General features: G+C 37.0%; 1 long non-coding RNA gene and 1 pseudogene across 1 annotated transcript in view; one reads left to right on the forward strand and one right to left on the reverse strand.

Annotated features, from left to right (window-relative positions):
* Positions 1 to 27,526, reverse strand: part of LOC140593885 (uncharacterized) — a 61,964-nt gene that overhangs the window by 20,944 nt on the left and 13,494 nt on the right. The window contains exon 3 of the long non-coding RNA XR_011994252.1: positions 24,916 to 24,947. This is a non-coding gene — a long non-coding RNA (uncharacterized lncRNA). The remainder of the gene's footprint in view (positions 1 to 24,915; positions 24,948 to 27,526) is intronic.
* Positions 16,162 to 16,411, forward strand: LOC140593884 (26S proteasome complex subunit SEM1 pseudogene; annotated as a pseudogene).

Below are 27,526 nucleotides of genomic sequence, written 5' to 3' on the forward strand. Positions count from 1 at the left end.
CTGAAAGATTTGGAGTTATTTATCCCTAGCAGGAATGGAGGCTAGAGTATGGAAATATTATCCATATTTTATGCCATTTGGTGCTATTTGATTTCTTAACCATGTATTTCTGTTACTTGGATGAAAGTAAAATTAATTAAAATAAATTAAACATAAAAATAATAGCACTGGAGAAAAGATCCATTTGTCAACAAACAAAAGATCCAATTATGATAATGTTAGAATGAAAATACTCATGGATTATTCAGCGAATAGTGTTAGAATAAATGGCAAACCACTGAAGGAAACAAATTTAGATGTTTATTTCAGATCAACTTCCATAGATCATTTCACATTGACCAAAGATTTAAACAATAAACTAGAGGCAAATTTAGCTACATATTGACATGGTTTTGGAGTAAAAAAGGTCTTCTTCCACTTACTATAGGAAGGAACTCAAAAAAATAAAAATTGAAAAACAAATAATAAACTGAGGAAATCTCTTTGCAATACAGGACAGATAAATGCTATTCATAGTTTAAAAATTGTTATAAATTAACAAGAAAAATGAGAACAACTCCATTAAAAATGAGTAAAGCATATGAAAAGGCAATTCATATAGGCAGAAACAGCAATAACTAATAAGCTTATATTACAGGATTCAATTTCATTAGGATTCAAAGATATATCAATAAAAACTACTATATGATTTTCATCTATAAAATTTTCAGGTGTTTTCAAATAATATTTTTCTGTGCTGGTAAGTAAAAAATGGACATCTTGATATATTTCTGATCATAGTAATAGGCAGACTAAGAAAGGAATGGGCTATTTAGAGCCCATAACTACTATTTTTCAAGTACTTTTGCTCATTGGAAGAATGAATTAATTAAAGCATTTGTAAGGAATGTCTGAGGATAGAAATATTAATTTGAGTGTTATAAAAATTGATCTGTAACAAATCCATTGTATGAATGGGTATATAACATTCTGGATATATTTTGTGTAATCAATGTTATCAGAAGAGGATTTTCTTACCCTTTGGAATTCCTTTAAGGGAAAGTGTACTTTTAAAATTTTTATTTTATTTTGTTTTATTATATTCAAATACTAATATAACTTGCCATGAACTATGCTTACTAAATTCATCTGATGAGATATTCTCTCATTTTTAATTCTGAAGGGAACAACAAGCATAGAAACATGAGACAGAGATAAAGAAGAATTGGAAAGTGACCAGAGTCTGAGAGAGCTCTGCTAGTGTCAACCAAATTCATGGAATGATTAACATAAGAATATTTTTGTGCAAATAGGAAAATAACTGAGCTTCACATGAGGTGATACAAGAACACAGTATGTGGAAATGGGATCTGGAGGTGCAAGGATTGAAGACATGAGCTCCTGGTAATTCCCAGAAATTGTGGAAAGGAGTTTTGGATTTTAGAGTTTCTGGATGTCTATCCAGCTTTCCAAAGTCATCATAACTCAGATTGAGTTTTAGAATCCTAACATTTTTATTATTCCCATTTTTCTTTTGGGGTCCACTTTTATTTTGTATTAAGATAATACCTTTTATGTTAAAAAGTACAAGCCAAAAAGGGGAAAAAAGCCCCCCAGACAGCAATAAATCCTGCAGAACATTTTATATACTACTTCTATTACTAGATATATTTTTCGTTTTTCAATGTAAAATTTTAATTCAGCATCTTATGTTTACTTCCATTTCCTAGGATTTCTTACTATTTCACTGTATTTAATACTTGGCCTTTTGGTTCACTGGTAGTAGTGGTGGTTTGTTTTATTTTAACAAACTGAAGCCTAGGGGCTGCCTCTTAATACTTGCATTTGGGAGCCAAAGGTGGCCCCATAGCGTAGGGAGGAGTAGAGACTTTGCCTTTGACAAGCTGTATTTAGTTACCACCCCCACACCAATTGATTACTTCATGAGGATGTAAGCTCTGAGGTTAGATACCACTCACTTGGGAATAATTAACATTACAGACGATCAATTATCCATAACCTTCATTCATTGAGAGGATTTGAGAAACACCATTTGATTTCCCACAGGCTAATTCAGGCCCTTGATTCTTAAAATCCTTCATGGTTAGTTTGGAAATTAATCAGACTTTGAGGTCAGTTTCCATTTATCTTTGCTGATGCTATAGATTATTTGATTACTTGAAGATGATCAAACCTTAAAACACTTATGTATACAAGGGGAATAGAAGATGATTATAATGGCAATGAAGTTATAGTTTCTGCAGAAATAAAAAAAGGCACAGTCATACATTTTTGATAAGAAATTAAAATATTTTTTCTTAATTGAGAAAAAGAATGGCTATCAGAGAAAAATACTTAAAAGGAGCCAAGCCTGAATCAGCAGAGTAGTTTCTCAAGAAGACAATTGTTTACTTTATGTTTATAAAATAGAGTGTGCTCATCCCTTTTCTTTCAAGGCCATAGTCAATGCCTCTAAGATAAGGACCTTAAACTTCTGCACAGAATCACCAGCACCCAGGGACCTTTGTGTGTCTCTTTCCTTTTTGAGGCCAGAGTCCCTGTGAGCTCATAGAAGATGACAAGAAGTACCTGCCAAGAGAGCCTCGGGAGGTAGACCCTCACTCTTCATCTCACCTTTACCTGTTTGTAGGTGTGAAACCATAGTGGCAAGACAGTGTTTTATAAAATTTCACCTCAGGCTGTATTGATTATCTGAATAACATACATTGGCTTGATTATCTTTAAGTTATGGGTTTCAAGAGGTACATGAATTAACATGTATACTTGCATCTTACAGAGTGTAGATCTAGAAGCTGATGAACAAAGTATTGGAAATGGGACACAAATTGAACCAAACCTTGACTTCATTTTCTCTTTATACTGGCTTTTTTTTTTTTACTAGAATGATCCCTGATCCCTGTGTCCAAATAGGTCAAGAAAATTCTTCCTTCTGCTCCTTCAGATATAATCAAGCATGTCTGAATCTTAGGCATGAAGTCATTAACACTGTTATTTATGCATTTAGTTTTTTATTTGGTACTTCATGGCCTATTTATTGAGCACTTACTATGTGTGAGGCACCATGGAAGGTAACAGGAGACAAAGCTGAGATCAAAGAGGATAAGGTACTCACCCTGGCAGAGCTTACAGTTTGTGTAAGTGACAGACAGATAATTAAAAAGTGTGCAAATAAACAGGCAAAAATAATTAAGCTGTTAGTAAGAGAAAGGAAGGAAATAAAGAGTGTTCTAAGGTAAATAGCATTGTGGATAGGTGACAGGTCAGAAAAAGCCTCTTTGAAGAGATTACAGTAGAGCTGAAATCTGAAGGAAAAAAAAATAGCCACACTTTTCTAACAAATCTTAGCAGCAGAACCCTTTTTTTACAAATGAAATCATTAGTGGAATCTTTCTCAAAAGCAAGTAAACTAGACTTGCTCTGATAGAAGCTGTTGGGACCGCAGCTCTGCTCACTCAGCCTCTCTCCTAACCATCCTCCATCCCCAAAGGGACCTTCTCAAGCCTCCTCCTGGTACCAGGATCAGCCTTGCCTCAAAAAATGGTCCAAGGTTTTCTCTGTGGAACACAGTTTGAAAACCCACGCAGAGTGGAGCCAATAGGCAATTGCTTCATATTGTGTCACCCTATTAATCACACATAAAAATACACATCTTTTACTCATGGTTGAGCCTGTATTCAGTTCTCGCACATATTTCAACATTTTTTTCCAAGTTCTTTTTTCTGTTTATTTAAGTAATCTCTACATCCCATGTGGGGCTCAAACTCAGGACCCTGAGATTAAGAATCAAATGTTCCTCTCTCTGACTGAGCCAGCCAGGTGCCCCAGCTCTGACACGTATTTCAGATTCTCCTCTTTATGTCCCAAATTTCAGATACACAAATTTCAGTAAACTGTATGTCTGTTCTGTTCTTTGTCTAAAGCTTTGGTGATCTTTACCCTCGGTAGCAGGCTGTGCACACTTGAATTAACATTAGACCATTAATGATAATCATGAATGTCTCTTAGGTGTATTTAATGATAGTTAGCTTTGATTAAATACTGAGAGGCTAAGCATTCCACTTGGACATCTTATCTCAAGACGGCTTCCATTACCTCTGCCCTTGTCCATTCATTTCTATTCTGTACTGCATGGGATAAACATAGGCATTTTCTCCTTTTGAGTAGTCAACATATTTTTTTTTCTTATTTTAATTCTGTTGAAATAATTCAAAGAATAAGCTACTTCAAAAAAGCAAAGTACTTAATTAAGGTTGCTTGTAGTTGCTGTTGTTGTTAGTTATGTAGGGGTACCCAAGCATAATTGAGAAAATAATTTAATCAAATCGCTCCCACTATGGTGAGGGGAGCAGCATTTGCTTCTGTGAAATATCTAGCTGTTTATTATGCTATCATTTAAATAGTGACCTGCAGGACAAACTTCCAGATTTTTCTTATGGAATCCAGTCAAACTACATTTCATTTGTACTGAAAATTTTTGAAATTCATGAATGATTCAAGTCCATCAACTGCAAGATAACTAAGGATGCACAAATTTTCTCTTCAAGATCACTGGAATTTAAATAAGACAGAATACTTTGGTAAACCTATTATAGAAAGATCATAAAAGCATCATCTTTCAAATGTCATAAAGAGCTAATGTTCCCCTGGCGAAATCCAAATAAATGTAAGCTATTTCCAGTTTTGATCTGTGCTTTAATTTTACCAGAATTCCATTTTAACAGCCTGTGCCTAGCATTTTAAGGTCTAAGTTTCGAGTCACTATATCAAACATGCAGCATAAAAGAGAATGCAGTGAATTGAATACTATTCCACTTGATAAATACTCAAGGTCAGGTAGACTGGGGAAGGAAAATGAGGTTGGTAGAGAGCAATGGAAAAAAACATCCTACAGATTTTCAAGAAGCAGGAGATGCTAGGAATATAGATTTATCCCAGCTCATCTCTTGATTTATGTCATGTCTATCTCTAGTCAATTATATTCAGCAATTACAGAGAAGTAAGAGTGTCCAAGTTGCCATCCCGACTTATGGTTTGAAAGTTCTGTAACCTTGAGCAAATTTCCTTAATTCCTTTAAGCTTCAATTTTTATCAACCGTAAAATGGGAATTAGACAATATACTTCATACATTTCTGTGAGAATCAAATCACATAATTCTACAAATAGCATTTAACACCACAAATGGCTGGACTGGCAATATTCTCTTCCCTTTCAGATGGACTGCTGTATCTCGTAGCCTGAGTCTACTCTTCTCTAGACACATGTTCGTAGGAGTAGAACCTCACAGGAAGCAAGTTGAACACTTTCTCTTGACCTGGGTGTGGATTGATGTGGAAGACAAACTGACAGTTTTTCTCTTCTTCCTTTTTATATTCTCCTATTTCCTTCTAAAAAAGGTATTTCATAGGCTGAAATGGCCTTGGCCATTCTGGCAGTTATTACAGGATGGTTTTGAGCAGCTGGGGGGAATCTCCGAGTTTGGCTCACGCTTTACAGTGTAGAGTGAAAATTTCATGAAACACTTTCTCATAACATTCAGTAATTCTATATTACATATGATCAATGACCTGAATAGGTCCTAAGTCTAATTAATGTCATTCAAAACTTTTTTTGAATAAAAGAATACAATGTAAAAAAATTTTTTTAAAAAGGACCAAGTCTCCTTTTGGTCTTTTTACAACTTTCTGAAAAAGAGCCCATCCAATAAAGTTTTTCACTGCCTGGGCTATATTGTTGTCTCCTCTTAATAAATGATCCATAAAAAGAATTCAGATTAATTTTGATTGATTGTAGTTGGTGATTGTAGTTGGTGATTGTAGTTGGTGAAATGGAAGGTGATTGAGTGATGTCCAAAACTACTATCCTTTCCGTTGTATTATTATCCTGCCTTGTAAAACCCAGCAGTTCTGTGTATACTCTCCCAGGGGCTTCTGCTCTTCTGATCATTTCTGGCTATGACCTGGACTCCTGCAGGACATGGGAACTCACTCACACTTGACGTCTTGCAGCTTTCCCCTTTCTCTTTTTTATGCCAATGGAGACATGGAAATCCACCTTTTTCTTCTTTCCACTAACAAATTATTCACCCAACGTGAAGGGGATTAAGAGGTATAAATTTCCAGTTATTAAATAAATAAGTCACAGGAATGAAAAGTACAGCATAGGGAATATAGTCAATAATATTGTAATAACATTGTATGGTGACAGATGGTAACTACACTTATGGTGAGTACAGCATAATGTATAAGATTGTTGGGTCACTATGTTGTAAACCTAAAACTAAAATAACATTGTATATCAACTATACTTCCATAATAAAAAAAAGTTATTTTGTGTATAGCAGGTTTTACTAAAGATTTGGGCTGAAAATGTGGTTTGAGCTACAGAAATGTAACACACTAAAATTCCTGAATATAAGTCTTCTCTTTTTAAAATTATTTCTTGGCTCTTTAGAAAGAAATGGCCCCTAGACTGTGGCTATATTAGATCTCTCTCCTCCCTCCGCTCCCCCTCCTCTTTCTCTTCTCAGATCTCCTAAACCTAAAAAAAATAAGACTACTCATGCCACACATTATTCAGACAGATACCACTTTCTTAAGTCCTGTCAAGAACATAGTCTTTTGCCCTTTGTGTATTGAAGCCTCACTATTATGCTCTGCTAAACAACAGACTATACTGGGTAGGGAGAGGGCAATATGAAGATTTATTTCTCTTCTTATATGAAATATGTCACCCTCCCCTTTCAAAGTGGAAGCAGCTCTAGTCATCTTGAGTTTTTAATATTGCTTTTCCCCTTTTTAAAACAGTATTGAGTTGCTAATATTTTAATTTAATCTGAAACCTCAAAGAGTTAATTCATTTATAGATTTTATAATTGAGTGTCTATAGTATGGGATAGTTGAAAAAAAAAAAAACATGTGTCTATTCCCTAATAAGTATCATCTTAGTTCAGTGTTCTTTTTTTAGTAGACATACTAGAGCCAAATTCTAGATCCCCTACACACTGGATGTCTGACCTTGGATAAATTATCCTCCAGGAATTTTAGTTTCCTTATTAGTGATGAGGATGGCGATAGCCCACAGGGTGGTTTGAGGATTAAATGAAGTAACACAGCCAGGTGATATAGATGCTCAGCATATGAACAGATGAGGTACACACCTGTCTTCAGAGTTACGATCTAAATTATGCTGGTAGGGTAGCCTGGCTGCTAGCTCTTGATCTCTTTCAGTTTCCAAAACATCAATAGCTATACTAACAGCCTACATGTTAGCAAAAGAGCCTTAAGAGTCTTCTGGAAAATGACTCTCAGTCACTCAGCAAAGCTCACAAATCCCTTGTCCTAAAAAGAGATGCAATCATTAGTGGAACATTTAGTTCACTTCAGAGCAGCGTCCTTTTCAGAGATTTATGCTATCCCCAACCTTCAGAATATTTCTTATTAATTAGATTGCCTGAGAACCCCTCACATTGGCTCAATTCTTCAAAGGAACGAAACAAACAAAGACAAGGTTTCCCTGCCCTTCTTATCACATTCACCTCACTGGAGGGTGGAATGATCTTGTCTGAGGCACTATTCCTTTTTTGACCATTTTTCCCTGATTGCCAATCACCAGTGAGAAACCCATCACCCTCCTCATCAACCCCCAACTCAAATGTAGGTGGTATGTGTAATACTAAAGCTCCCTAAGGAACACTGGCAGGCTGGTCTTCAATACCCAGTGAGCATGTGTGGAGTGAGGACAGATATCCTATTAGGTCGAAGCTCAGAATCTAGCAAAACAGAATTACATAACCTTTCATTAATTTACTAGGAAAATGTATCAGCAGAGCTCATTAATTTCTAAAATTAAATTCACCAGGGAACAAATTTAAGTCACAGTTTTTCCATGAATTTCTAAATGCCCCTATTACTTATTTCAGCAGAGAAATTGGATCAGGTGGCAAGTAAGCATCTTTGTAGAAACAGCAGATTTGGCTATGGTTTTCTATTAAATTTAACTGGAAATCCCCAAGATAGAAAACTCCTAGAGCATAAGAAATGTCCCCCTTTATATTCCCTCTGTAGGAGGTTGACAAACACTTGACATATAACCTGCATACATGACTTTCCTTTTTTCATTTAAACAGTTCACATTTCTAAAGAAAAATATATCAGTCACACACTAGATGTAGAGAATCAGAAATATCTGACTTAGGTATGACTTTTTCATAATTCAGAATGTAAAGGGCTTGGATTTGAAAATGAAAGCTAAAGTCAAAGTTCTTGACCAGAAAGGGGTAAATGGTCAATGTGCTAAATTTCATCTCCAAGCATGAGAGGAAAATATACTTTCATTGCTTTGTGGGGACTTCAGTTAAATAAGTGAAATCATCGGGACTGTGAGGGTTTAAATGGGAAATTTGCAGAGTTCCCAAACTTGAGTGCCTTTTATTATAATATATTAGTAATTATCAATATCACTTGTTGAGCATTTACTATGCAATAAGTGCATAATGAAAACTATCTTTAATCCACACAATTGCCTTGCAAGATAGATCTGGCATTTGAACTATGAAATACTGTACCAGAGTTATAAAGCTCAATTTTTGAATCAAGTCTCTCTTGATTTCAAAATCCAAGATGTCTTTTAACTGGGGAACTCAGATCCTTAAAGCATATTCAGCACACTGACCTATCACATGTCTGTGGCTGAGAACTCTGACTTCAGTTTTCCTTTTGAAAAATGTTGAAGATAGGCATATGTTAGATTTTTTGCTTCTCTCTATTTAGTGCAATAGGTATTTTTTCTTTAAAATTCTGAATTGTTTAAATGAATAACAGAGAGTCATACAAATGAATCTTATGTCAAGAGTTTGTTAAACTCGTGCGAGAAGATCCAACCAGATCTTTCTAGACAAATTTTAAGCATTATCCTATTTTGCTATTATCCCTATATGTAAACAGAGAAACCACATGAACATTCTCATGTTCTCTTTCTCCTTCATCCTCTTAATTGTATTTAATTCATGACATTTTTGTGAGAATTAAATAGCTCAAGGATTCCTTTGTTGGAATGGCTTTTTTTGGAAGATGGCAAGTTGTGTCCCTGAACTTTGGCATTAGGTTCAGGAATGAGCTCCCCTGTGTAACAACTTAGAGTGTATTTACTCAGTGGGGAAGCAGTGGGAGTGAGGACAGACCAAACAGTCAGGAGACCAGAAAAAAGGCATGTTGACTGGGTCCTCTTGCCCTCAATCCCCAGATAAGTTCATTCATCAGCTTCTCTTGGATCTAGCTCCAGAATATATTCAGTCAGATCTAACTCTACTTATTCCATCAAAGTCAAAAGCAACATAAACAGTAGAAATAAAAAATAATAAAAGGTGACATGTCTCCAATAAGGGCCCAGAGGAAGAACAACAAAAGTTCCCTTCTAAAGGAATGACTACTAGAATTATAATGGGAACACCAGAGTGACCATTTATACAGTTGTACCCTGAATGATGACAAGCACTCATTCTCTGGGCTCCTGGCTGAACAGCCTCTGAGAAGGCATCCTTTCCCCTTTTATTCATATTTCTATACACTGTATTTCTACTTATCGGGAGACAGCCTGATGGTGCCTGTCTATGTCCTTTGTAACATGAAGGAACCCACTGAGTACGTGAATACTGTTCAGCTTTTCCAAGGCCCTGTTGCTATATAAATTATATTCAACGTCCCCAACAAAAAGTTGACAAAACATGAGCATATGTTATGACCCTCACTTATGACCATCATGCCTTGCAAAGCATGCAAGTGCATTCTTTAACTAAACAGAAACCCTCAAGGACACACACAAAGTGCAAAGGAAGAGGTAAAATTATTTTGTAGGTGATTGTTTGTTTTATCATTTTTGTTTTTGTGTGGTCACCTTTTGGTCCTTGCAGTCACCTTCAGATAGACCTGTGACCATCTTCTCTCTCTGGTCTCCCTTTGTTCTCCCTTAGCAGTGCTCTTGATCTTTCAAACTACTCTCCTGTTCTCAGGGCCCTAAATATTTGTGAACCAGTTCTTCTGAGTTTCCTAAAGGCCCTGGAAGGGCTCTGTTGTACTACTCAGGTCCCAAGAGTTGCTGGAAACCTACCAAAGAGAGATTTTTCTCCCATTGACACTTACTACTTACATGACACTGTATTATGCTAACAGGTCTCTTTTACCTCCTTTTGCCAATGACAGACAGGGGTGGGGTTAGAAAAGAAAGTGGAGAAAAAAATCCCATCCTGCCACACATATGTGAGAAGGCACTGCCATAATTACATTTTTTTCTAGGTCACAGTTAATAAACACTGACAAATTGCCTATGAGCATTTTATTCCTCTTATGTTGAGATATGAATATTGTATCTGAGTTTCTCCATTTTTAATGTTGGGAGGATTCTATATCCATCACAGGAGGCATAGAAGATGGAAACTGTGAATTAGAGGCATAGTGCCTATAATAGCTTACTCTGTAGGTTTAATAATGTATTTTTCCCCATACAGTATTTGTTTCCTGCACCTATACTAGACACCCAGAGAGTGACTATCTGACTTGCAAAATCTGTAGTGAAAGTGAATGGCACCTAAAAATTGGCAAGGTAGCCTAGACTCCAGAATTACCAGTAAAGTAAAAGGGCTTCACCAATATTTGTCATTACACATTGAGCCATCACTTCTGAGAAAGAATAAAATATCCAACACATTGTCATAATCACCAGAAGCAATTAACATTCTGTGAGGCTGTTTCTCTAACGCCTAAGTTCTCCTCGTTCACAAAGACCTCATTTGCTCTCTTCTAAAAAATCCTGCATTCTTTTTCAGGCCAGCTAATACAACTTGTACCTTTGTGCAGTGCCCTACAAAATCAGAGAGCAATAACCTACAGCCCCTGGGCTGGAAATAGAGCTCTTTAAACTGTAGATAATAAGTCTTAGTGGTTAGAGAGATGAGGAGAGATAGGACTGAACTTTAGCTGTGATTCTCCTGGTGTATTTTTGCAAAAGCTCTCTGGGGCCACTGTGTAAGGGTTTTATAGCAGCTGGAATTCACTGACATAGAAAGTTAGACCCTCAGAGCTTTCTATATTACCTTGTCCTTATGAAGTCATGCAAGGTACATGACAGTTAAACTACCCCTTTTTGAGAAGTTCAGAGTACCCCAGTGAAAGACCCTTACTTGTGAGTTATAGCCATTTTCTTATGCAAGTCCTTATAGGTCATTATGTTTGATGGTGTGTGACTCTGCCAAAGAAATGGATTGTACTCAGTTGGGTCCTTCACCACAAAACAAAATGTGTATACTGCAATTAGTCTGAATTCCGGAATATTATGATGTATCTACCCAACTGAATCTCCCTTGGATGATCTGAGGATGGTGGCTGGCCAACCTCATCATATCCTCTCTAAAGGGGTCTGAATGCAGAATGATAAAGAATGTAACAAAGAAAACAGATTTTTTAGACAAAGTAATATACACTGCTTTAATTTAAAAAATCCAACAACCTGGATCTCCTAAGCCAAGGACTTATTGGAAGGATAGAGAGCATCCCAGGATTGGTTGTAGGCAAGAGAACTGGGCTTGGAAAACAGGCAGGCAGGACCCAAGGATCTCTGAAAGACTGGACAGCAGGAGATGCAGAAGAGTCATACAACAGGAATGGAGAGTCTATGAGGCATTTGCTATAGCAACTATGAAATGGCCTCTAGTTATCACTTATATTTTTGAGTGGTTTGCTCTAAGATTCAAGGTCCCTAGCCTCAGGAACCGACTCTACGCCCAATGCTCACACTCTGGCTGCCTGAGTAGGGAGTTAGAAGGGGGCCCCAGTAGCCTTTGCAGTAGAAATTGACCACTACCTCCTTCAATGATCACTTGGAATGGAAGTAATGGAAGATTACTTCAAAAGGGAGATTGAGGTTTTCATTTGGAAGAGAGGATTAGAATACCAGTTATGTCAAATGTGGACTGCAGTCACTACTTTCTGCTGCCCAATATGTACATTCACACCCTTCTTCCCAAACCTATATAGAGATTAAAACACAAACAAATAAACAAAAAACACTGCTGCCTATATAATACCCACTATCCTCATATTTCAATAAATTTCTAATTTTTCCTTTAAGGGATCCCACTACATTCTCATGATTTACTGATTTTAGCTCAGACTTGAGGATCTCTGTCCATTTATTCACCCTTGAGAACCATCACAACCAACTCCATTATAATATTTACCTACATTTACTGTATCTAATAGGGTAAATGAAAAGTAAAGACAAGAGAAATTAGTTAAAATATGTAAATATATTCATTAAACATTGAGGAAGGGAGTATGGGTGGCAAATATTGTCCTCATTTCTGAAACTATTATGAGGTGTGCATATGACTTCCATCCTCCCCCACCATATTCACTTTGCATTTGACCAGAAACCCAGATGCCTCAAGGTTCTTTGAATTTTAAAATCCCAATTTAATTTCTGATGTATCTTGGCCTCAAATGGCCAAGAAGTATTCTCAACTTCTAATTCAAGAGTATTAATGCTGTTTCCTGGTTGAAGAATTCCTCATTTAGGTACAAAAACATCTAAACCAGTGAAGCCTAGTTTTTCATGCAGAGTAAAACTCAAAATGAGCTAGGCACTGTTGTTTTGAAAAATGGTATGTATTTGCAAAAGAGCAGAGCTTGTTCTAAAAGCACGGGTCTTCTACCATGATTTCTTTATGAAGGCCCACCATAGGCTCTACACATTATCACAATCTGGCACAAACACTTTAAATAACATTGAATCTAGTAGGTCACAAATGTTGAATATCATAGTCTAGACCAGCTCGGAATGTTATCTTGAAATTACTCACAGAGAAACTTATGTGTTAGCAGAAAATGGCTTGAGTATCAAACACAAATGTAGTTTATATTGCTTCTAAAATCCAAATAAGAAAAATAAAATAAAATAAAATAAAATAAAATCCAAATAAGTTGACCTAGTTTCTTGGTACGGAGCACAGGTTAGTTTTTTGAAGAGATTTTCCAAAATGTCCCAAGCTCTTAGAACACCACAAACTTCACTAAAAAAAAAAAAAAAAAAAAAATTGATCTTCTGCCTTATTGCCAAAGCACCTAGGAAACTAAAACTGTCTGCTTTCCAAGTCCTATTAGCATGGTGTCAACAAAATACTAGACTGGGAAGGCCAAGATTTCTATTGATTATATTGCAGAACTTAATTAGGAGGTTGAAATATCCCTGAGTTAAACATCTGTCAAATAAAAACAAACTTCTGTTGTTGCCTGCTTACTGGGACAAAAAAAATTTAAAAAGTATTATGATCAAAAGTTTATATCAAGTGTTCAACAAAGATGACACATTTGTGATGCCAGATCCATTGGAAGTATACCAGGGTAAGCTGTGCATTGTCATGCTGCAAGATCCCTCTATTTTGCACTATTAAAACTAGACAATTAAATGGAAATATGATTCTACATCACTGCATCTTTTTAATGTTTGATGATGCCCCTAATCTCTGTGATATCCTCAGGAATGTTGAAATGCTTTCTGGTTTACTATTTCAATAGAGATAGATAGCTCCAATGAACTTCCATTGGCCCTGTTGACAAAAGTCTTTAATCTTGGGTCAAGAGCCAATAAACTCACCTATCAATAATAAAAATACAAATGAGCCAATTAAAGAAACCTATATAAACATTTTCTCCATTGACAGTTATGCAAATGGTCAATAAGCACATGGGAAGATATTCAGCAACAGTAGTCATGAAGGAAATGCAAAACAAAACAAAAGGAAAAAACAATACACAATGAATGTTATTCTACTTCATACCTACTAACATGTCTTTATAATCAGAAAGATAGTCACAAACATTGGTAAGGCTGTGGAGAAATCAGAACCCTCATAGTAGTAGGTACAGCTACTTTAGAAGATCAAGTTTGACAGTTCCTTGAAAGTTAAACATACCATTTGACACAGTAATGTCACACATAGGAAGATATTTGAGTAATAAAACTAAATGTCAACACAAAACTTGTACACAAATGTTTATAGCAGTATTATTCATACTAGCCAAGAAGAAGAAACAACCTAGTGGTCATCAACTGATGATGGATAAGCAAATGTGGTGTATACACACAATGAAGTATTATTTGGCTGTAAAGAGGGGTGAATTACTAATAGATGCTACAGCATGAATGAACTTTGAAAATAATATGCCCTTAGCTTAAAGAAGCCAGACACAAAAGACCACATGTATGATTCAATTTATATGAAATGTCAATAGGCAGAAAGCAGATTAGTGGTTTCCTAGGGCTAGGGGTAATAGGAAGATTTGGGTATGAAAGATAAAAGGTATGGGCTCTTTTGGAGAGTGAGGAAGTGTTCTAAAATTGTGGTGATGGACACACAACTCTGTGAATATGAAAAACCATTGAATTATACAGTGTAAGTGAGTGAATTATATTTCCATAAAACTGTTCTTGGTAAGAATAAGCCAATGAGTCATCTTTTTGCTCCAGTTATGGGGGATAACTATATACTAGGTTGAAGAGTAATCACTGATAGGATTTGAAATCCCACTATGTTTTTCCCAAAGATTTTAGTTAAATTTTATCATGGCCCTATAAGCTCCACTTAGACAGGCAGCAAACAGTATGTTATGTTCTGGATCCCTGGAAATTAATATTTATTGACAATGCCCAAAGTTTCATATAATTTAAGATTTATCCCATTCTCTAGTGTATATATATATATATATATATATATATATATATATATATATTCCTTATATTCTTGTGGAAATCTAGAAGGAAAGTGTGATGTTGAGCAGATCAGAGTACCTTGCATGGTTATCACAAAGTCCTTGCTCAGAGGTACCGTCTCCCCTTCAGTTTAAAGATTTAATGTGTAAATTAATTCAGGTCAAGTTTTGCGTAAGAAGCTGTGAATCTCTGTTAGGGTGCTTCATTCAAGGATATTTTGTTTTTCCTTTTGTTTTACATATCAGGGAGAGCCTTAGAGGGCTAGCCATCTATGTCTCAGGGATCCCATGGTCAAGTAACCATCACCAAAACTCTTTTTGCCATCTCAGCTCTGCTGCCAATTATGGAAAACTTGAAGGTTGACTACAAAACCCCTTTCTCCTTGAAATCTTGCCACTGCCTTCTCACTCCCCTGCCATAGTTGGGAATCCCATTTCATTCAGCCAACAGAGAAGAGCACTTCTCAGACTCAAGTTTTTGGAAAAAGGAGAATTGCTTGGGAATATAGTTAGATGTTCACAATGGATTCCCTCCAGCATTCCTGGTTTCCAATGCTCTGCTTTTAATCAGGTCTTGTGAGAGATAATTCACACACAGTACCAGTCACTCTCTCTCTCTCTCTCTTTAAAGATATTTATTTATTTGAGAGAGAGAGTGGGGAGGGGTGACAGAGGGAGAGGGAGAGCGAGTCTTAAGCCGACTCCCCATTGAGCACAGAGCCCGACATAGGGCTCAATCTCACGACTCTGAGAGCACCACCTGCTGAAACCAAGAGCCAGCAGCTTAACTGACTGTGCCTCCCAGGTGCCCCAACAGTCACCCACTATAAATGTATAGTTTTATGATTTCTTAGAGCTGCCATAACAAAGTACCACAGACTAGGTGAGCTAAAATAACAAAAATTTATTATCTCCCAGTTTGGAGTCTAGAAGTCCAAAGCCAGGATGTTAGTGTGCTCTCTCCAAAGTCTCTAGAGCTAGTTCCTACCTTGCCTCTCCCAGCTTCTGGTAGCCCCAGGTGTCCCTGGCATGTGATAGCATAACGTCAATATCTGCTTCTATCTTCACATGGTAGTCCTCCCTGTGTGTCTGGGTCCAGTTTTCCTTTTATTATAAGGGCACCAGCTATTGGATTAGGGCCCATTTACTCTAGTATGACCTCATTTGAGGTCATAGTATGACTAATGACATCTACAATCACCCTATTTCTGAATAAAGTCATAATCAAAGAATGAAATTGCTGGGTCATAGACTAAATGTGTGATTAACTTTATAGGAAAGTGCCAGATGTATGTGTATAGATACATACATATATATATATGCATACATATGCTATATATACACATTATATATATATATATATATATATATATATATATATATATATATAATCAACGCAGAGCATCGCCATGTCAGAGAAGAAGCAGCCGGTAGATTTGGGTCTCCTGGAGGAAGATGACGAGTTCGAGGAGTTCCCTGCCAAAGACTGGGCTGGTTTAGATGAAGATGAAGATGCACATGTCTGGGAGGATAATTGGGATGATGACAATGTAGAGGATGACTTCTATAATCAGTTACGAGCTGAACTAGAGAAACATGGTTATAAGATGGAGACCTCATAGCATCCAGAAGTGTTGAAGCAATCTAAACTTGAACTGTTTATTAAATTCTAGGACAGAGAACCCAGAATGGAAGAGTTAAAAAATGTTTATTTCATTACCTGTTTGGATTTATTTTTGTTTTTGTAACAAAAAATATAAATGTTTTGATCTAAAAATATATATATATATATTATAATATATACTATATATTATATAGTCTAGAATGGACTTGATTAAACATTTATATTTCAAAGGCATTTTTCTTGGATATAGAATTATCAGTTGATAATCTTTCCATACTCAAAGAATGATACTCTATAATCTCCTGGCTAACATAGTTTCTGACGAGAAATCTGCTATAAATATTTTCTTTGTTTCTTTCTATCTGATGCCATATTTTTCTGGTTGCTTTAAATATTTTCTCTTTATCATTGTTTTCAACAATTTGATAATAATATGCCTTGATGTGGTTTTCTTAAGTTTCTTTTGTTCGGAGTTTATAAAACTCGTTATGTTGGGGTTGATATTGTCAGCAATATCAAATATTGTCAGCAAATTATATACATTTTATCTGTTATCTGCTATTTGTTTTATCTGTTATATGTTATCTGTTATTTTTTTCAAGGGTTTTACTGTCTCAACTTCTCTGTCTCTCCCTCTCATCTAAGTACACACTTGTTAGACTGACTGAGAGCGTCTCGCAGTTCATGGAGTCTGTTCATTTTTCTACTCTGCTGTTTTATTTTGGTTATTACTGTGTCCTCAAGTTCACTGATCATTTCTTTACAGTATCTAATAGGCAATTATTTGTAGTGTATTTTTCATTTATTGCAGTTTTAATCTCTAGACATTTCATTTGGGTCTTCTGAAAATCTTGTTTTTCTTAACATATTTATGTTTTCCTTATATCTTCGAGCATATTTATAATATTTATAAAAGGTATTAAAACCCTATCTGCTAATTACAACACTATCCTGTTTCTTTGTATTGCCTTTTTCCTCCCAATTGTAGTTTACATTCTCCTGCATTCTTTCCTTCATGATAATTTCTTTATGTTAGACATTGTGAAATTTGTGGGGTTTTTTTTGTGGTGAGTTTTGTTGTATTCCTTTAAACTGTGTTGTTTCTGGCATACAGCAGTTACCTGCAAGTAATTTTAATTTTTCAAGAATTTCTTGTATGTTTGCTACGATGGTCCAGATTAGTCTTTATTCTAGGTATAAGTTAGCTCAAGTATTAAGATGGGAGCTTTCTGAGAACTCCACCCCATGTAGTAGAAAGTCTTTCCAGTCTGGCTGTAGGGGGAAAAAACCTGTGTGAACTTGGGGAATTAGTCAACCTACCCCTTTTGGGGGCTTCTTTCTCCAGCCTTATGGAATTTCATCCCATGTGTCCTCAGACAAACTTTAACTCAAAGATTCAAAAATATCCCTTAAAGATCTTTATAGCTTTTCCTGTGTACTAGCATCCCTTTCTCCAATAGTTCCTGAATTCTAAACTGTCTCAACTCAGAAAGACCACTGGGCTCTGCTTGAGTTCCTTTTCCTACATTGCATCAGGGAAACTTGACTGTAAGTGACAATAATTGGCATTCCATCCTTCCATTTATTTACTTAATAAATATTCATTGAATGCTCACTCTGTGCCAGGCACTGCTTGATGCACTAAATATTTCCAGTGAACAAAGCAGAAAATTTTCCAGTATTTGTAGCTTTTACATTTTAATGTTTTATAAGAAAAAGGAATTTATTGGAAAGACATCTCTAGGAGGACAGAAAAAAAAAAGAGATATATAGGAAATGCAGAGTCAGGAAAATAAACAAGAGCCAAAGTCATGCACAAAAACAATATGTACTGCATATGCTACTACTGCTGAGATGAATAAGCCCTCTAACCACTTTCAAATTCCTCCATCATTTGCTCAAGATTTGAAATTTTAGAAGATATTATCACATTGGCAAAATTTAAATCAGTGCTTACTCCCCAGGTCCTCGAAGTCAGGGAAAGAGAAGAGTAGGACCCCCTAATTTCCACAATAGAAATGAGGCATGATCTCCACCAAGAAGGCACATAATCAAGAATTTCTTAGAAGAGAGATTTAAGATAATTAGGAAGGTGGATAGGGGTGGGATACTGGACAGTCAGAACCTGACAAAAATTCACTAAAGTTGCATAGAAAAGTCAAGACCCAGAGAGATGGCAATACTAAGAAACTAAAAGTAGAAGCTGAATTCAAGAGTTAGAAGTCAGTTATTTATTGGCAGAGAAGAAATAAGCAGCAGAGAGAGAAGAGCTGAGTTCTGAGCAACTAAAATGGCCATTAGGTCACCTGCACCATTGCAGGCTCTCTAGAGGTAGCTGTGTTCTGGGAAGCGATGACTCATGTTCCAGTTGCCCACGAGGACTGGGTTTATGCCAGATATGATATTTTTCTCTCCCTTTTTATTGCCATATCCATTTAAAATGAACTCATCAGTAGACAAAGACACCAGAATGTGTTCCTTTTTTAGCATCTGAAGGAACAGACCAAACCCTGCTCTGGTAAGTTAATGAGGAAGTTAGGCAAAGATGAGCGCAAATGCTGGAAGTTTTCCAAACTATGTGGAGTCCTTGGTCCCAGTGGTCAAAGGAATTTCATCCGTAATCTCACGTGGAATGTCCACATCTTCCCTTCCTACACTAGGATCACTACCCCAGGACCTCGTTTTAAGAGATGTGATGGAAGATAGTAACGGCTTGAGGATTGTTTCCACCAGTGATTCCCCAGCAGGCATGATTCGTCCAAAATAAGTCACTGGGCATGAAAGTGTCTACCCTAATATTTAGAGAAATTAAATGCCCCACTTTGATTTTTCAAAATGCAGACAACTTTTGCTGTCTCAGAGGGCTAGATGCACTGGAAGTTTTCTCCAAAAACAAACTTCCCCTTAAGCACCATCGGCTGTGAATCAGGAGTTGTAAAGTAGAGAGAACAATTAAAATCAGTGACAGCATTTAGTTTCCTGCCAAGAGTAGCTTGCCCAGTTAACAAACTGCACTGAGCTGTCTTCAGTGCACGGAGAACACCCTGGGCTAGCTGGTGCTCAGCTGGGGACATGCTAATTGCTTTTATTAATGAGGAGAGCTCTCTTTTCTCCACTGATGTCTCTTGAACTTCCATCTCATGCTTGGTTGGTGAAGCATCACTACTACAAGTGTGAACCACAGTTACAATATTTTTCTCCTAATTGAGATCAGCGGAGCATAATTTGAAGGAGGAAGTAGGGGGAAAAGTTATATTTGAATTCCTAATGATTCTTTTCAATCATGAGCATTTTAGAGTATAAAATGAAGTGATTATCAAATGAATTTTAAAAACTACATGTCCCTTCAAGTTCTACACATTAGTACGAGGGGGTTGGATGCTAGCATCAAAGTAAGGAGCACTGGATTTGGAGTCCAGAGACTAAGGTGCCTGTATCAGTTTCTCAGAGACATTTACAGTTCACTTGATATTACTGAACATTAACCTCTTACTTTCTTTGTGAAAAGGGGATAATCCAGGCTCTCTTATAGCCCTCACAATAAAAAACAAAACCAAGCCAAACCACAACAACAAAAATAAGCCCCAAAACTAGAATCTGAAATAGTGGGTGCTTACATACATTTACTATGCTTATCCTACCAGAAGAGGTTCAATTACCAATAATTGAGTACATATTCTCCTACCATATGCCCACATCATGCTGGCCAAAAGTAGTTAATTCATGTCCTTTTTCTTACCTTTGTCAACTGCTCATTATACAGAAAGAACAGCAGCTTGGTTAATAGAGCCATGGACAATTAGAGGAAGATGCTCACTTCTCCTGTTTCCAAGGACCAGCACAATCCCAGATTGAACAGATTTTTTTGTCTTGAGGGGGGATTATTGTTCTCTTGATAACATTTTCCCTTCAAAAGAAAATTGCTTCTCCCACCACTTGGATAATAATAGGAGAGAGGAAAGCATTGTGTCTGGGAAAACTTTGCAGCTACAGGAGGGAGTGAACAAGGAGGAAGTAGAATAATAGAATGAAGAGGAAAAATAGGTAAAGAAGGATTGAAGAGAGAGAAGGCCGGGGGGATGGAGAATAGGTGAGGAGCAACAAAGAAAATGACATTTCAGGAGAGAAACGCCAATTTAGCTAGAGAGATCAATGGACATTTGAAATCAACCTTAAAAACCACATTACAAAGATAATTTTTGGAATAAAGGTCAACCAATACACAGAGCTGTGCTAAATTTGTGTGTTGAGAGATGGTCTAGCTGAAACTCCTATTTATACAGCTTTAACGTGTAGACCTAGTGATTTAATGCCCTTGTAATTATGTATATAATTGACACTCTTAGAATATTTTATTTATTCTCCCAGGGTCATGTTTATTACAGACTGTCTCATTTTAGAGTAATTTATGTCCTTGTCTGTCTCCTTTACCACTGGGTAGAGTCTCCCAGGCCAGAGCCAGGTCTTATTCATTTCTGTATTATTCTTAGCACCTAGCACAGTATCTATCATGCAATAAAGGTTTAGTAAAAATCAAAATAGAAATGAATTATTTTAAGACTCTATTATGTCGTGTGTGTGCATGTGTGTGTATGTACACTAAATTGTTCTGGAAAATTGCATTTTAGTTTTAACTTCCCAAGTTAAAAATATAACAATAGTGCACTAAAATACCAGGAGGAAAATTCTGATAATCTGTTCACTAAACAATGGCTGGGGAATAATTATCTATTCTTGATGGGGTCAATCTGTCCTCAGACTTAGGAAGTAAGCAGAGGAAGTGCAAATTATGGAATTGATATAGAGGTAACTATCCTCCTGGCAGATAGAGCAGATCTGAGAGAAGCATTGTGTATAGAAAATAAATACTACACAAGCCACAATTGTTGCTCCTTACCAATGATAAAACCTACTTGAGAAGAAGAAAAAGACAACTGAAATAATTCAGCAACTATATGGTTGAAATAAGTCATAACATATATTTACATAATGGGAATATTTTGGCAATAAGTGATAGAAGGCATTACAATTGTTCTCCACAACAAGACTAGTTCAGCACCATCCTCAATTTTTCTTTAGTTGTTTAGACCAGAAGGCTTCTAGTCTAAGTCTTCTTGATTAGTTACCACCACCCTGTTAGTGCTTGAAAATGTCCTCTAGCTCCAGAACCAGGTGACATGGTAGACGCGGATAGGGCTATCAGCCAGTGGAGGTGGATCTGCCGAAAGCCCTTATGAATATACTGAAGTAGCATTTGAAAATAACTCATGGTCTCTCTTAATTGAGAGTAATGTACAAGTTCCTGACACAAACGATAAAACTGCTTCTCTCCTCTTTATCCATATGTGACAATTCTTCACTCAGACTGTGAATGTGTGTAAAGACCAGCGGGTGACACAATTGTGACTTTAGATGAATAGGTTGAAAGCTGAAAGACCAAGCTGGTCTAATGCACTTGGCATTTTGACTCCTGCTGTCTTTGCTTGCTCCAGCTCTTCAGGCTGAAGGCAGCTGTCATCTCCTCTTCGCTATAGAGAGTTTCAATTCTCATTATTTTTATGGTGATTTTTGTGTTTTAGACTTAAAAATATCAGAAATGATTTTCATTGGAGGGACAACAGTTGAGATAAGGGGAAAAAAAGGATTGCTTTACTGTATGAACAGAGAAAGCTGTTTACATGAGGCATTGAATCAGAGGCTTTTAAAGTTTTCTTTACTTTTCTAAATTCAAATGAGGGTAGTAAAGCATCTGAGGATAAAAGGAGAGAGTGTCATAACGTTAATGAGGAATTATCTGTTCAGTGATTACTTTAGTAAATTGACTGTGTTCATATTTGAAGTTGTTCATGGTTGTGCTTATACTACTAGACAAAATGACTGTCATGTCTAGGGCTTCATATTGAAAACTTGGGGGATGGGACATCTGGGTGGCTCAGAGGTTGAGTGCCTGCCTTCAGCTCAGGGCATGATCCTGTGATCCTGGGATGGAGTCCCACATCAGGCTCGCTGCATGGAGCCTGCCTCTCCCTCTGCCTCTGTCTCTGCCTGCCTCTCTCTCTGTATCTCTTATGAATAAATAAATAAAATCTTAAAAAAAAAAGAAACCTTGGGTGGCATAGTCCAGTTGTGTGAAGACTGTAAGGAAGATGGAAGGAAGGGAGAAGGAGAAAATAGAAGGGAGAGAGAGGAAAATAGCTGATTTTGCAATAAATAAGACTTTGGAATTCACATACTTTCTTTTTCAGTTTATTTAAATCTAGGAATGTAAATTTTGGGGAAAAAAACAATTAAATTCATACTGTCAACTACTTACATACAGACACCTTTGACATCTGGTTTTATTTTCTTCTCTGTCCCAAATCTTGCCATCATAACAGGAAACATGAGACACTAGAGACTATAGAGATAGAAGCTAAGAATAGGCTTTAGAACCAGCTTCATAGGTTTGAATATAATCATCCTCTTACCTCTTGGGTAAGTAAGGGAAAATTGCTAATCTGTGCCTATTACTTCATTGATGCCTCAATTTCCTTATCTATAAATCTGGAATGTAACATCAGTACCCCATTAGACTGTTGCAAAGATTAAGTGCATTAATACAGCTAAAGCATTTAGAACAGCCACTGGCATATAGCAGGTACTCAATAAATTAGACATCCCCATTTCAGGGTTCGCTGATGTCTCCTTTGACCTCCTATCCACCACTCCTTTCAACTTGAGCAACTTACTTCCTGAACCCTTGGTCTTCTATTGGATACAGAATGACTCTGTTCCTAAACATTTAACATCTAATATTACTGAATCCAACCATATCTATTATCCTCCCTTGTGTTTCAAGTTATCAACTCCCTCTGTGTTATACCTTCTTTCCTGGGCAGAATCAACAATATGGTGGATCACTTGGGCCACCTGCACATAAGCATTCCCCATTTCCTACATTTTTTTGAGAAGTTCACAATATGTTGAAAATAATTACCAACATGTGAAATTGCTAGAGAACACTGGGGTCCTGGAATTCCTTCATATCCTCCTTGGCTATACCTTTCTTAGCTCAGACCAACAATCTAACTTCTCTCTTACTAAGCATAGCTATTGAGAAAATAATCACCACAGTGTTGATTTGTTATGGTCCTTCAACGGTCTTGCTAATTTGTACAGTTCTTAATCCATCTTTGACCTGTCTCTGCATGTATTGGGTGATATCCTTCACTCCTGAGGTTTTTCTTACTATCTAAACACTTTGCTTCTCAAATGTGTAACTCTCGTCAGATCTATACCATCAACTTCCAGTGAGATTCCAGCTTTTCTATTGAGTTTCTCTGTCTAATTATGTTAAACTGAACACACTGTTTCACCCAACAAAAGAAAGGGCATGGTTGAGGTCAGAACTAATAATCTATGAATGGAAGTTGTAAAGATGGAGAATGAGGGATCCCTGGGTGGCCCAGCAGTTTAGTGCCTGCCTTTGACCCCAGGTGTGATCCTGGAGTCCTGCATCGGGCTCCTGGCATGGAGCCTGCTTCTCCCTCTGCCTCCCTCTCTCTCTGTATCTCTCATGAATAAATAAATAAAATCTTAAAAAAAAAAGATGGAGAATGAGTAGAGAGCTAGGGCTGATCACTTCAATTCATCTGGGATGGCCTCAAAATTTTGACACTCGTCTTTTTGAGAGTTGGGGGTCTACGGCCCCTATTCTTGAATATGCACAGATTTTATGACTGCTTTGACCAATTAAATTTGGCAAATCTTAACACTGTGCCACATTCTGAGCCTAAACCTTAAATCATTGTCAACTTCTACTTCCTGAGTCTTAACCCTGTCTCTGTGAGTGTTGGCTCCACATAAGAAGTCTACCATTCTATGACTACCATGCTGGAGAGGCCACGTATATGTGATCCACTTGCCAGTTTTAGCTGAACCCAATCTCCTAACTATCCCCCTTGGGGTGCCAGACCTGTGAATGAAACCATCTTGGGCCCTTCTGAGGAGCCAGCCCATCCACCAATAGATCTGAGGGACCTCAGCCAGTGCTGTGTGGAGCAAAAGAATCAAGCATTGACCCACTAAACTGTGAAATGTAACAAATGACTTCAAGGCACTAAGTTTTGGAATTTGTTATATAACAATAAATAACTGACAACGTCATCCTCAGAGCTATTTAAAGGGCCTCTTGAGCTTGGACATAGTTTTCACCCATGAAACATTTTCCAGTTATCATAGCTCTTTCAAAAATAATCATAAGGGTGCCTGGGTAGCCCATTTGGTTAAGCAGTTGCCTCTTGATTTCAGCTCAGGTCATGATCTCAGAGTCCTGAGATTGAGTTCCGTGTTGGGCTCTGTGCTCAGTGGGGAGTCTGCTTGGGATTCTCTTTCTCCTCTCCCTATACACCTCCCCCCTCTCTGTTCTCTCTCTCTCTCTCAAATACATAAATAAATCCTAAAAAAAATAATAAACTCCATAATTGTTTTTAAAAAAACACAACACATAATTATATAAAATAAAAATTGAAGACTCTACCTTTATTTCTTACCTCCATTCCATTTCCCATCACAAAGTTAAGCACTGTAAAAAAAAAAAAAAAAAAGTTAACCACGTTCCTAATAATGGATGTTAAGATTATTTCTAGATTTTTGTTAAATAAGATAGTGTTGGAATAGCTCTGGGCTTGTGTGAGTAGTCTCTGTAACTTTTAGATTCATAGAAGTTAAATTGTGAGGTCAATAGTATATGTAATTAAACCTGTGGCTCATAATATCAAATTGCCCTCTAAAAAAAATAATAAAAGCCTTTACTCATTTATATTGTCACCAATAGTTACAGCTGTATCCATTTCTACAAACATCAGCCACTAATGGATATTGTCAATCATTTAAATTTTGCCACTATGAAAGTGGTAGAAGTGGTAACTCATTGTTTTGATATTTTTCTGCTTTTTTGTAAAGTTTGTAGCATTTTTTTGTGTGATTATTACTACTTGGATTTCTTCAGTGTTTTTACTATTTACAATCATTTTAAAAATTGTTCTATTAGGTTGTCTTTTTGCATTTATTGTTAATACTCTGAATATTAATTTGTAGTCTGTTTATGTGCTGCAAATATTTTTTTTCTAGATTATGGCTTGCCTTTTATTTATTACTTTATTTATTCAAGAAATATTCATTGAACACTTAGTACCAGACATTTTTCTAGATATTAGGAATACAGCTATGAGTAAGACAAAGTTCTAATCTCTTGGAATTAGTATTTTTGTGTGGAAGATATACAAGGAATGAATAGCATATAGGTATAATGCTATATAAATGTCATAAAGAAAAATGTATTAGGGTAAGGGATGTAGAATGATATAGTGTGCTATTTTAGATAGAGAAGTCAGGAAGGTCATACAAGGACTGATATAAGCTAATATCTGGATTAAAAGCATTCCAGTCGGGCAGCCCTGGTGGCTCAGAGGTTAGTGCCGCCTTCAGCCCAGGGCCTGATCCTGGAGACCCGGGATCGAGTCCCACATTGGGCTCCCTGCATGGAGCCTGCTTCTCCCTCTGCCTGTGTCTCTGCCTCTCTCTCTCTGTGTCTCTCATGAAAAAATAAATAAATCTTAAAAAAAAAAATCTACTCTGAGGAAATAGAATGTGCAAAGGCCAGGGCATGTGCATCAGGCAGGAGCATGATGGGAGTGCTCCAGAGACTATAAGAAGACCAATGTGGCTAGAGGATGTAAAGAAGAAGGAAGATAAGACACCAACCTATAGAGACAGCCAGGGTTTAGAAAATTTAGGCCTTGTAAACTATGGACTATAGATTTCATTTTATTGGGGAGAACAGAAACAATTCAGGGTCTGTTTTATAAGGCAGAGATGTAATCTGTGGTGAACAGACTCGTGTGTGTGTGTGTGTGTGTGTGTGTGTGTGTGTGTGTGTGTGTATGAAAGAGGGTGTTGGGAAGAGTGATAGAAAGGTCATGTGGTTGTTTATCATAACACGCAGTAGTTAATTTTCATTGTCCAGGCAAGAGGTGACTAAACCAGGGTTTTGGCATCAAGGGTAAAGAGAAGTCACCAGATTAAGGATATATTTTGAATGCAAAGCTGAAAAGAGCAGCTGATGGTTCAGATGTGGGATATGAAGACAAAAGGGAAAAGACAACTCCAAGGTACTTAGCCTAACCACTAGGTGAATGATGGAGCCCTTTGTTGAGATGGAGAAGTCTAGAGGGGAAAGCAAGGAATCACTTTTTACATGGTAGGTTTGAGAAGACTATTCAATATCTCACTGCTATATATAGCAGTGGGGTGGAATCTGGAGTTTACGGGGGAGGTGGTTGGAGGTGGCATGAGCCTATGAGTCATCAGGGTGTGATGGTATTTAAAGCCATGGAACTCTGTGGAAGTCAGTGTGGGCAGGGAAGTGAGGCTGTCCAAGACCAAGCCATAAGCCTCCAATATCCATGGGGAAGAGATTGGAGGAGGACCTATCCTGGGAGCCTGAGAAGTGACCAGTGAGGTGTGAGAAAATCCAGGAGCTGCAGAGTCCCAGAAGACAGGGGAAGCACCTAGAACAGTGCCTAGTGCATAGTACATTCTACATAACAATTAGCTGCTATATTATTTCTCTTTTTGAAACGCCATGATTGATCCCCAAGTGGTCTTCTGAGCTCAATTTCAAATAGGGCTGCATTCCGTGACAGCTTTTTTCAATAGATTATGACAGGACATGTTAGACTCCATGATCAGATCATAAGAGATAGAGAAATAGAATAAGTTAGGATTTAGGAGAAACTGTATTTGGCAAAGTAAAGGTCTTTGCTGACTTTGAGAAAAGAGATTTTAGTGGAGAGACAAAATTCTAAATGGATTGGACTCTGAAGAGAATAGGAGAAGGAGAAAAGTGTGCCAACTCCACTGTTGAGGAATTTTGCTCTAAAGAGGAACAGAGAAAGGGGCATTGTCAGAGGAAGATACAGGATCAAGGGAAGGTTGTTTTATTTTTATAAAACGGGAGATACTTTCCTAGGATGATTTCATGCTATGGCAATGAGCCAATAGAGAGTCTAAATTAGGAAGTAGGAGAGAGAGGACAATTCTAGAAATACAGTCCTTGGGTGGGTATGAAGCTACATTATACAGTGCCCAAATCTTACGTAA

The sequence above is a fragment of the Vulpes vulpes genome, chromosome 9, assembly GCF_048418805.1.
Source record: "Vulpes vulpes isolate BD-2025 chromosome 9, VulVul3, whole genome shotgun sequence".
NCBI classification, from domain to species: Eukaryota; Metazoa; Chordata; class Mammalia; order Carnivora; family Canidae; genus Vulpes; species Vulpes vulpes.